Genomic DNA, 12860 nt, shown 5'->3' with positions numbered 1-12860 from the left:
GTTACTGATTATGTGAAATGTATGACTCCCTGCTCCTTAAAAGAGCCTCTGTTGAGATCACTAGTCAGTCATGTTTTGGTGCTTACACTGAGTGCGTAAACCGACTCTGCTTGCGCCAAATAAAACAAGCTTTTGAAGTAGATTCCAGAGATTCTGTCATTATTTTGGTAAAATTATCCTAACACTTTCCAAACCCCCACAACACTTTGAACATGCTGTTTACATCTTAATAATCTTCCATTTAGATGAAAAATGATATATAGGCTTTTTTCAGGCAAGGGGACACAGACCTCAAAGGGTACCAGATTTTACTGTAACATAGAGACCTATACATACTGAACTAAATTCATCTTCTGCAATTAAATCTTTGTCCTTAATAACCTATTAAAATGATGCAGAGACAAGGACATGAAAGAACACATAAACACAACAAGACACAGGACCAATGATAAGACTTCTGTTACTCTAGGAACATACCGAGCGCACCTCTTCCAGATGCTGCTGGACTGTTATATAAGGCAGAATTTTTGTGGGCAGAAACCAGCTGAGCTGTAATTACATCTGTACTAAAACTGTGTGCTTGTTAGAACATCTACGTCTTTGTTCCTATAGCCTGATTAAATAACAACTATGGAGCTTCTTCTGGATCTGCTGTGTTTTTGTCTTCTGTGTTTGACCGGAAAATACTTTGTGATGAAAACGGTAAGAATAACTAACTTTGTAGCCTAGATTAGTTTTCATTATCTTGCGCTTCAGACAGACAGACAGGGCCAGTCACTAGTAATTAGCTGAATCATCAGCAGTAGTGACTAATCTACTAATTGTTAGCTTCAGTAACACAAGTACCCTTCTCTGGACAGGTTATTGATCGGATTGTTCTTCTCCATCATGATTGTTGTTGTTTTGTCTTATTGCTGCTCTGCATGTTTGTATATACAGTACAGGCCAAAAGTTTGGACACACCTTCTCATTCAATGTGTTTCCTTTTTATTTTCATGACTATTTACATTGTAGATTCTCACTGAAGGCATCAAAACTATGAATGAACACATATGGAATTATGTACGTACTAAAAAGTGTGAAATAACTGAAAACATGTCTTATATTTTAGATTCTTTCAAAGTAGCCACTCTTTTGCTTTTTATTAATAATGGGGAAAATTCCACTAATTAACCCTGACAAGGCACACCTGTGAAGGTAAAACCATTTCAGGTGACTACCTCATGAAGCTCATTGAGAGAACACCAAGGGTTTGCAGTTATCAAAAAAGCAAAGGGTGGCTACTTTGAAGAATCTAAAATATAAGACATGTTTTTCAGTCTACACTACTATCATAATTCATGAAAATAAAGAAACACATTGAATGAGAAGGTGTGCAAACTTTTGGCCTGTACGTATTATATATATATATATATATATATATATATATATATATATATATACATATATATATATATAAAGGCTAATCAGTGTTTCTTGGCTGTGTTTCATTGCTTGCATGGCTACGTGTACTTAATATGGATACTGTTGAGGTATTACTGTACCTCACATAATTGTGTAATTACATAATAAACTACAATTTTAAAATACTGTTAATAAATCTTATCTTAAGTTAGACTACAAATTACTTTTTTAACTGGTGTTGTAGAATGATTCTGGGACCTAATAATTAATTAATCTGCAGATAAACATACTGATTAATATGTTTTATCTTCCAGAGCCAAAATACATCACAATGAAAGAAGGGACAGATGTTGTGTTACCCTGTTCTCTCAGCACCAAGGAGAACGTTGAGTCAAAAGTGTTTGACTGGAGGAAAGTTGCTCAGAAAGATGATGGTCTGAAGGAGGTGTTCATGTATGATGCAGGCTTTCATAACAATAACGCGGTCCAGGTCAGAGTGGAAGAGTTTACAGGGTCGAGTCTCACAATTTGAAGATGAACGGAAACACGGCAACGTCTCCATAATCATCAGAAATATGAAGGAGGCTGACAGTGGAGACTACACCTGTCATTTCCCACGTCTTCATCAAATGTTCCACCTTAAGCTTGTTGTTGGTGAGTGCTTTCATTCAACAGTTATAAAGAAAATTAGCCTAAATGTAATAATTCTGTAGTCATTGTTTATCCTGTGTTCACAGTTGCTCCAGAGCCAGACATCAACATTATTGATGCCACAGATGATGGAGTGTTGCTGCAGTGTGAGGTCCGAGGTGCTGCTCCCAAACCTAGAGTAGAGTGGCAGGACAGAGATGGAAACAAACTTCCTGCTGAAGACCCGCAGGTCTCTGAAAGAGGAGACAGATACCACATCACCCTCCAGACTACTGTGACCAAGACCGGCAGCTGTCGCTGTGTCGTCACACAGGAGGAAACCAACCGGAGGACTCATGCTGAGATTTATGTGGCTATTATTGGTAAGATTCCTCCTTGAGTTGTTCATGTGTTTTAGCAGCACATTGAACTGTTCTTTATGTTTAGTCTCTGGCTGTTCTCATCAACCATTTGTAGACATATTGCTGCAAAAGTAAAGCTCTGTAATCTGTATGTATTCCACGTATTTATTAGGCTACTGTCAGCACCACAGTGACTGCTGCTGTAAAACACAGGACTTTCAAGCAGGAGCCGGAGTTCTCTTCCTGGGGAAAGCAAAGATTTACACCCAGGAAACGCCGTGTTCTGGGAGTGTTTGATTCCAAACCATGATCTTTTTTAAACTCAACTAGTCGTTTTGGTGTCTAAACTTAATTGTCGTCGCTGCATGACGTTCACTTTTTGTCAGATAAACTCAACTAGACACCCACGGCTGCTGAAACAACCAACTCACGGAGCTCTGTAGCCAGCATCACATGACCGGCTGGCGGTCGCATGATTTCATAGGATATTATACGAGTTGTTGTGCATAAGTCTCTGTACAATATCATACGAACCCATTCATGAGAATGAGTTAATAGTCTATAACCAATCTACTGAACATATGTAGTTACAGTCTGAGTGTACATTTACATTGTTTTATTTTATTTTTTTAACTTTTTTAAAATGAACTTACTAAACTAAACTTTTTGTGATGTGTTTCAGACAACAACACGAGCATATGGACCTATATGCACCTATATGGAGCTGGAACTCTTGCTGTTCTTGCAGTTGTTTTTCTTTTACATGAAAATAGAAATAACAAAAGAAGTAATACAAGTAAGTTTCCAATAGTGCTAACCCTAGCCTAACCTTCTATTTCTATAGTGGCAATCCGGCAGCTTTAATTTACATAGCACATTTCAGCAACAAGGCAATTTAAGGTCCTTACAGTAAAACATGAAAGAGCAGTTAAAACATTCATTGAAGAAAATTTAAACAGGTAAAATAAATAAATGAAGGTATAGAATGCTGTGATTGGCCAGGCGCTGTGCAGAGGTGGAAGCGTGAATGTCAGATACTCAGTTTCTTTAAGTTACAAGTATAGTCGGACATAATATACTGTTCATAAATATTGTCACAAAAATCTTTCAATTTCATTTGTGCGAAATGAAAGTGCACAAATATAATAATTGATCAGTAATGAATTTTGTGAAAGATTATTCTTATGCAATATTAAAACCAATAACTTTTAACTACATGCTCGAGGGAGATTATCAAAAATTTATTTTAATGTAAACAAAGAAAATTACAAAGTAAATGCTTATTATATTATTTTTGTATATTGTAAGAGCCATTTGACCTTATTCAGTAAATGTTATTTTTTTATACACTGCCACCTGGTGACAGGTCACGTGCAGTTTAGTCAATTTTATGTATTTAGCCCAATATCAGAAATCACAAATTTATCTCAGGAAGCCATAGATAAAGGTTAAGAAAAAAAAGAAATGTAGAAAGAAGTAACAGGAGACGCTATGGGTCACATAAAAGCAACTTAAAAAAAGTTTTTATTGTATCTAAATGTAGCACTTTCAGTTGATGTACTGTAGTTGCTTGACTCTTGCACTTTTGGGGTTGTATTCACGTGGCTGAATGCACTTTTGTAAATCATTTTTGGATAAAAGCTAATAAATGAGATAAATGTAATCTAAAGCCTGTCTCTAACATTCATCACCTACTTGTTTTTTTGTTTTCAGAGCTCCAAGTAAGCTACATGTGAAATGACAAAATGTGGGACATTGTTGAACTTGAAAGCATTCTTTTTAACAGATATGTTTTTAGGCCTTTACTGTGTACCTCCGCAGGCTGCTCTCATTAACCATTCATATACTGTAGCTACAAAAGTAATGCACTGTAATTCACAAATATTCCACGTATTTATTACTGTCAGCAGCACAATGACTGTTGCTGTGGGAAGGAGGTCTGGGTGGATGTTTGGCTCCTAAAACACAGGGCTTTCAAACAGTGGAGGCATTCACATCCCGGGAAAACACATGACTTTCACCCAGGAAAGGGGTGTTATTGTCTCAGGCACAAGGAAATAAGATCCAGTATAACTGCTCTATATAACTTATAGCGGCTGTATTATAAACTCTGTACTTTTAGGAATGATGACTACAGATGAAGCCAACTTAAATTCCCACTCCCTCCCTCACAGAAGATAATCCTGTTTAGGGGTGTGGAGGAAACTGAAGGTCTGCAGTGACAGAAAGACTCAGATTCGTTCCATATGTAACCAAAATGGTGTATGTTCATGTAACAACTCCTTTATTATTTTGGATTGGCAGCAATTGCATAGCGTAAGCTACATTTAAAAACATCACAACATCCCCACACTACATGTCACAAAATAACAATGTCACCAAGGTGTAGTACAGGGACGTTTTAACCTAGATATACGTTTTGGATCAGTGACAATAAGTACTTAAAGGGTGCAATATGTAATATTGTGTGTAATACTGGCAGCTAGCAGTTAAAATAGTTACTGCAGTACCAATTCAAAATACTGGAGAGGTCGTCTCCCCGCCCCTCCTGCCCAGACTTCGAAGTTCATAGGGGGTTGCCAGGCTGAGACCGCAGCATTCACAACGACTTTCTCCACATAGCCAGACATTACTCCACAGCACAGCCGGAGTAGCTAACGGTAGATGCTGGCTATATTGACAGTGCATAAAGCCCGTGCTCATTCGGACTCTGTAACCAACTGACAGACACACTTTTCGGTTTAAAAACACAACAACCTCCGCGTCCTCTCAACCACATTGAGTCAGGCACACTACTCCGGCTAGAATTACAATACGAACGCTAAATATACCACTACCTTTGCCGTGACGGAACACACTTCATTGGCTCAAATTACGGCAACAATGGCTATACACACTGCAAACTCACAGTCCTCTCTTTTCGATTTATAGCCCCCCCTCCGTGGCGTAAAATAACTCACCGTTTTCGGGTCCGGTACGCTGACGAGGCTAAACGCTGTAAATAACAGCCGTAGGGTTGCTTTCCTGGACTTCTCCGGTAACGTTAGCTAGCAGGGTTAGCAGAGGCGTTAGCCCGAGGACCAGTCGGGATCACTTTACTGGCTATGTCTCAATTGTTTTCGCGGTAACCAACTCGGTTACTCTAGCTTTTAATTCAATCACAAGTACACAAATGTTGAAATGACAAAAAATGCCCGTCCACTGTGCTGTGATAAATTAGCCTGAAGCTAATGCTTACCTGTTCAGGAGAAAATAAGTCAACTCTGCATCCCTTTTGGGCTCTAAGCTGTCTCCATCTTTCAAATACATCTCTCAATATTTACCAGGGGGTTATTTGCGTCTCTGGTCACGCGCAACTGTTAGAAACAGCGACAGTTTTCTTTTTTATGTCATGTAGAATCTATCTCCGTTGATCCTGTTCGTTTGTTTTGCTGCTTTCCCTGCAGCGCTATACTACAGTTACAGCTGTAAGCAGCCGCTGGGTTCACGTTTTTACAGGTATATCTGGCAACCCGGCTGGCTGTCAAACTGGGCCATTGATTAACAACACACCAGATCAAAACATAAACATAAAATTCCGTCCGCAGACCGAAAATTTCAAAAATGAACTAAAATTAGCATTGTTGTCAGAAAGATAGTATTTCAGTTTAACATGTTTCCTTAATATCTGATAGAGGCATTTGGTGTCATTTTTTGGATTTATTACAAGTACAAATATTACATATTGGACCTTTAATTTAAATATCTTTATAAAACAGACGCCGTGAACTGCATAATGAATAACATCAAATGTAGCCCACAAAAATATGCTGCCAGTTTAGCACGTCTCGCCGTCAGGTTGTTTTAACGCATGCTTGATACAAATAGTTTAGGGAAACCATCCGCTTTTTCTACTGTATTATTCATGCGCATGCATATCCGGTTATTGCAAGGCAGACCAGATCACCATACCGACTGGCCCGTGCAGCTAAATAAAAGGATTACAGGACGGACTCTTATTGAGTAACATTGCAAAATAACACTTCCATCCTAAATGTTGCACAGTAAAGAGATGACAAAGCATCAAAACATCCTTTTATTTCATGTTTCATTTGGCTATAATGTATGTGAAAATTAGCCAATAGGAACATGTTCACATAGCTAACCTTTAAGGAAAATGGTAGCAACCGCCAAACCATGCACAGGTAAAATGAACAAATGTAGGCCTATATGCTTGGGGTTAAATTACAATAACTAAATAGACTAACAAAAAGTAGCTAGACTAGAGACTGAGAGAACAATTACTACAGTAGGCTATAACTTTACTGCATAATAGACATCGATTGACTTGGAATGAAGACGATTTGCTTCATGTCTCTGGGGATAAGCTTAAAGTGTAGTAGAAAGCTTCATTTCATGTAGCCACCGACAAATGGTGGATTAAGGTCCTCACACTACTCCTTGTCCATGGTGAAACCCAACTTCAACTGAATGAATGGATGCTGATTTTACAGTGGGATTACACACACTCTGTCAGGATACAGGGAGGGAGGAGGGTGACTGAAGTAGGCTGGAGATTGGAAGAGAGGCAAGCCAGCTGGGAGCTGGCTGGCTTCTGGCTGGGAAGGGATTTAACATCTATTTTATTTATTCATTTATTCATTCATAACATGCATGAATGCAAAAAAAGGAACAAGGAAAGAAAGAAGAAAATCTTATGGTACACCTGTCGCTTAATTTAAGATGGTTTCATCTGTACATTTGTCAATGATCCTGACTGTTGGCATCAGATCAATCTTTAAATGGAACGCCAGAGATTTAGTATTTCCATAAAGCTGGGGGTGGGACATTGTTAAGAACTGAACAGTCAGATTTTTCCTGTGAGGATTTGGGAGCTGATGGAGTTGATTTTTGATCAACACTTTAGATTCTGTATTTTAAATTATTATTACTGTAGGTGAGGGGGTAAATGTGTGGCAACATTTGTTTAGACAATATGCAACATTTTTCCTGAGCTTTAACTAGATAGAAGCTGTTCCCCAGCTGTCTTCATCATTCTGAAACCAGAACACCACGTTAAGGACGACTTCGTTGCTGCAGCCTTCATTGCTTCAGAGAGAAAAGCAGGAGACACAAAACAATCCACATTTAGCATTACATCTGATGGCAAGTCTTATCATGATATCTTAATGACAAATACAATTGGTACCACTTTACTTGAGGTCAAAATATTTATTAGTTACATGACAGCCAGTTTTACATGAAATATCCTGTCACCCATCTATCTGACCGATTATAGGAATTGGTCTCTAACCTTGCATCTAATTATAATAATCATTTAGGTCAACATGTCACTTTGATTAATGTCAGATTGTCATGGCAAGACAATCCAAACAATGTTGACTCAACTATGACAGAAGTCAAGCGTTTAGCCTATGAAGCTTGTTTATAAGGTTTATATTACATTCATGACAGTGTCATGTCATAGTGTAACAGTGTCATGTCACGATTTATCTTCGGTACTGTCAAGTAAAGTGTTACCAAAGTCTCTCTCAGTTGTCACTGATCTGAAAGAGAAGCTTCGCGTTTCTACCAGCTGTGGGGATATCCTAGATGCTTCCTTTGTGGCGGAGTTGCTAAAGAAATTCTACCAGGGCCAGTGCAAAGATTAAATCTGCTAAGTCTCTGATGATTTTGAGAATCTCTTGCCATGACTCTCCATTTCTACTCTGCAAAAGCTTATTGGTTTGTTCATGATAGCTTTGATTGTGTTCTGCCTCATCCTCAAACAATCTGCCCTTTCAATCCCATGGAGGAAGGGAATGAAAGATGGTAAGGAGACTGTTTCGCTCTTATAATGGATGAGATGGCCATCAGAAAGCATGTTGAATATGCTGAAGAGGAAATTCCATGGGTATGTTGATGTAGGATGTGGCAAAGTTGATGACTCTTTGCCAGTAGCCAAGGATGCATTGGTCCTTATGGTTGTAGCTGTTAATGGATCTTGGACAGGTTAAGGGTTAAGCGAGACAGGAGAGAGCAAATATTGTCACACAAGTGTCTTCCCAAGCTGCATGACATTGGGTGTGCTTGTTTTTCCCTGACATGTGATGGACCATCTTGTCACTTCACCATGATGCAGGCTCTTGGAGCAATATCACAGTTGGAAACATAGAGGCAATTTTTCCTCACCCTGCAAATCCAATGCCATCCAAGTGCATGTTGTTTTGTCACATGATGAAACTCTTGAGAACGCTTTAAGCTGACAAGTGGCAAAAGAATAGGTGGCAATACCTAGAAGACCTCAACAAACTTCAGGAGACTAGGGGCTTGAGGCTGGGTAATAAGCTGAAGGTACATATTCTGTGGGAGAAATCAGAAGATTAAGGTAAATCTTGCTGCTCAAGTTTTCAGCAGCAGCGTTGCAGATGCCTTGAATTCTGCAACAAGGAGCTTCACGTACCTCAGTTTCATGGTTCTGAGGAAACCTCGAATTCTGAGAACAATCAATTTAGATTTTGATATTCTCAATAGCAGGAACCCTGGGGCAAAGGGTTCCAAAGCTCATTTGAAGTTGTAATAAAACTTCACATTGTTGTCTGTTGGAGAGAGCTGAAAATTTCCTTCTGCAGCTCAGAGACAGCTCTGGGAGACATCTTAATGCAAGGCCTAGGAAAACCAGTCCCATTGGATTTTTGCCAGCTCCAGAAGCATTTCCAACATCTTTAAAGAACTGGTTGAAGCTACAGGATGCACCTTGTAGTATCTCCTCACTTACAAACTCAGTCAGGATCATCTTGAGCTGTTCTTTTCTGCAGTTAGAGCCGCGGAGGCTACAACAACAACCCAACTGCCCACCTCACACCTCCTAATGAGACATCAAGTGAAAAATGGAACAAGGAACTGTCTCATTAGAGATGGAACAACATGTTGGCAGTGACAGTTGGTCGAGCTTCTGTCGATTTGATGTCACACCAGCACTGCCTCTGGATTCTGACCACGACTACAGCATCTTACCTTATGTCGATTCAATATCAGAGTTCAAGGAACGCCACTATCCATTACATTGCTGGATTTGTGATGAAAAGTTGAAGGAGAAAATCTTGTGCATGCCCTGTTCTATTGCACCGAGTTCTGATTCCAGCATGCATGCTTTCATTGCCTTGAAGAATAGGGGAGGTTTACAGAATTCATCAACAAACATTGTGGAGGTGTGTAAAGCCTCTGAAAGGTGCTTCAAAGACTTCTGAAGACCAGTGGAGAGAAAGCTTCCTCAAGGTAAAGGAGTGACAGCTGCTATTATAATTCAGGTTCTGAGTGATTTTGCTGACAAAAATCTTTTTCAGAGTTGCACAACCACATGTTTGAGACATTGAGGACAATCATGTTCACACGTTGGTTAAGATGGCAGCCTCCATGTACTGCAAGATTCACCTTCATTATTTGGCAAGGTGAGAAATTGAGAAAGTAACAGGGGCTCTTGTGAGAAGGAGGATGAACAAATTAATACTTTTCCATCACCAATAGTATGGTGTTTTAGTGCACATCTTCCTGTTTGAATAATGTTCACAGCACTTTCTGTGTGTATCGCTCACACTGCTTTGCTTAAGAGCCTGTATCAACGGGGGAATAAGCATTTGCTGTGGGAACCTGCCTTCACCTTTGTTCATTTATCGCTCACACTTGCTTTGCTTAGAGCATGCACCAATGGGGCATAAGCATTTGCTGAATAAACATGACTTTACATATGTTCAGCCTGCTGTGAGAAACCTTTACTGCAGCACATAGAGAAAAACCTGTCAGTAACATATTTTTGTTTTCGCTGTTACTCAATTCTAGCAACAAATTACATGAAGTTTTAAGGTTAAACTATTATTTTTTGTGATTATACAGTACATTCTGTTCAAATGTTACACTCAAATGTTCAGACGTTTCAGTGTTGTCTGTTTGTGGCGTCTGTTTGTTAAGTTTGTCTTGTCTTGACGTGGTGAGTGGGCTTCTAACTAAGCCAGGCTAGATGTTGAGAGTTAAAGCCAAGATACTGGTCATCCTTTCTCTTTTTCAGACATGCTGGTGGTTGCTGTTTCCAAGTTTTTCCAGTAACGAACACTGCTAAGTATGAAAGAACTTTTAACTCAGATTGAGGACAGTGAAGAGCAGCACACATACAAAGCTGTGTGTAGTTGTTCATTATCAAAATCTGTATTGCCCTTCACAAACTTGTCCTTTTCATGACTATTTACCACCACCATCAATTTCAAGTCTTCCTATTAGCTTGGAATTTTACATTTTGGCGCCATGAACTGGGGTAGACGCTCCATAATGATGTGCCATCTTGAAATACGTTATACAGGTTATACTGCTCCGCCTTTCCGGTTTTCGGCTCACAGTTGCTGCTAATGGGTATCGTAGCTTCCCGGCCCCGGCAAGTTTGAAGAAGGAAACGTGGAGGACCACACGTATTCAAAATCCAAATTTCAGGAACAGGATTCTTCTTCTTCGCCCAGAAAAAGAAAATGGATATTGAAAAGAGCAAGAGACCGGAAAAAGAGTGAACATTGGAGCTGCTTTGGAGGCACACACCAAATCCCAACCAGTTAATTATCCTCTGGACCGCTGCAGACATCTTTTCTTTCTCTCTCCTTTCCCCACCGTAGCTCTTGTTGTTTCCGGCCGCAGTCATTTTATCAGTCAAAACTATCGATTTCGAATGCAACATAGCAGGGAGAGAGTAAAGACGGAAAGCTCCTAAAGTTTAGTTCCATATAAATGCACGGTTAAGTCGTTGTTTTGTCGTTATTGAAAAACAATATTGACCTTGTAGTTGAAAAAGGAGCCTCATATGGAATCTGTTCATTCGCATTCTGATCTCGATTCTATTTGACTGCCGAGGTGGTAGTGTCTGGAAACAACGAGAGCTACGGTGAGTTGTTCAAAACCTCTCTTTTTAGTAAACTCTCTGTACACAAACAATGTTGTCAATGCTGTAGGATTCCCTTAGGGTACATATTTGATCATTGGCAAATTATCAAAGATGTTTTATCAATATTAATGTGTTATGAATATGGTTATTAATAACTTTATCAAATCGACAAACAATCAAAACGGGGCACCACCCTGCTAGTCAGGGACCAATAATCAAACTGTGGAACAGTCTCATTTCTGTGGTAATCCTTTAAAAAAGGAAATAAAGGAAGGTGTGAATCCAAGCAACGGACCTGATCGACCAGCAATTGTTACAAGTACACAAATAATCACAAGCAACTGCTAATTAAAGTATAATAAGATTTATTAACTTCACAATTATCAGTAGCTAAACAATAATCCTTCAATAATAAACTCATATACCCTTTTATAATATCACAAGCAAAAACAAACAGCATGTGTCATGGACAAGGCTTGTGCTGTTGTGTGTGTGTGTGTGTGTGAGTGTGTGTGAGAGAGAGTGAGTGACAAAGGAGGGGGGGCGTGGGGTGTAGTTCTAAACACCAAGACAACTCCAAAGATGGCTACTCCAGTGCGCGCACAAAACTATTTAGCCTCAAGAGGCCGGAGTGGTGGCGCGGCGCGTCAGAGGGCTGAAAGAAGCCCGGGGTTGCTAGGCAACGAGCAGAGACGCTTAGCCGATCTTGGTAGCTAGTTCCTGTTTTAGCTCTTACCAGGCGTAGGGCGATCCGATGTGAAGCTACAGCGTTAGCTTGGTAATTTCGCCCGGCTAGCTGTTGTTGGTCGTGTGCGTGTGTTAGTAAAGGACGAAAGAAAGGAGAGTAAAGAAAAGAGGCACTTCTGATCTTAAGATATTGATAATGACCTAGTTCCCCTCAGCCACTGTCCTACAGACTGAGAATTTTGGTTTTGCTGAGGGAAACGTCACTATAACCACTCCAGTAGCTAGCAGCTGATTTTCGCGATTCTATCGCAGACAGTAATTAAAACTCCTGAAAGGAGTTAGCAGATAGCAATTACGGTTTTAACCCAGCTACTTAACACCGCAAAAATCAAACGATATAATGATCAGTTATATATTCACAGAACAGATTAATAACCAGATATGGCCCCTACATGATTACAATCAGATCACATAATAAATGCAACGCGGTAGCTAACCCTTTGCTCATTAGTAACAAAACAAAACGCACTAGTTCTAATATTCTGCCCAGAACTGTGTAAAAGCCTCCTTACTGTGCGTTGTCTGTCAGTTAAGTCTCTTGGCCAGAGCTTAACAATCCGTTTCGAGGAGCAAAAGAACTAAAAACGGATTCCAGGTCGACCAAACAAGAAAAAGAACAGTCCTTTTCTTAAATCCAGGCTGATTAAGCCCGCTGCAGATGAAGGAATACTTCGACAAAGTATTTCCTCGGATCCCCTTTGTATATCAGGCCAATATACTTTGTACCAGCTCGAAACTTCGGCCCAGCGAGATGATGCTGGTTTTCTAGTTTACTAGTCCGGACTAGAGTGCTTCCTTTCGGCCGTGAGTCACGG

The 12860-nt window shown here is 39.7% G+C and overlaps 1 pseudogene; it reads left to right on the top strand.

Moving 5' to 3' along the window:
* The first annotated feature begins 529 nt into the window (after positions 1-529).
* On the top strand, positions 530-10478 carry LOC120547190 (annotated as a pseudogene).
* Positions 10479-12860: the final 2382 nt, after the last annotated feature.

The sequence above is a fragment of the Perca fluviatilis genome, chromosome 18, assembly GCF_010015445.1.
Source record: "Perca fluviatilis chromosome 18, GENO_Pfluv_1.0, whole genome shotgun sequence".
Lineage (NCBI taxonomy): Eukaryota > Metazoa > Chordata > Actinopteri > Perciformes > Percidae > Perca > Perca fluviatilis.
This window is presented reverse-complemented; position numbering and strand designations above follow the sequence as displayed.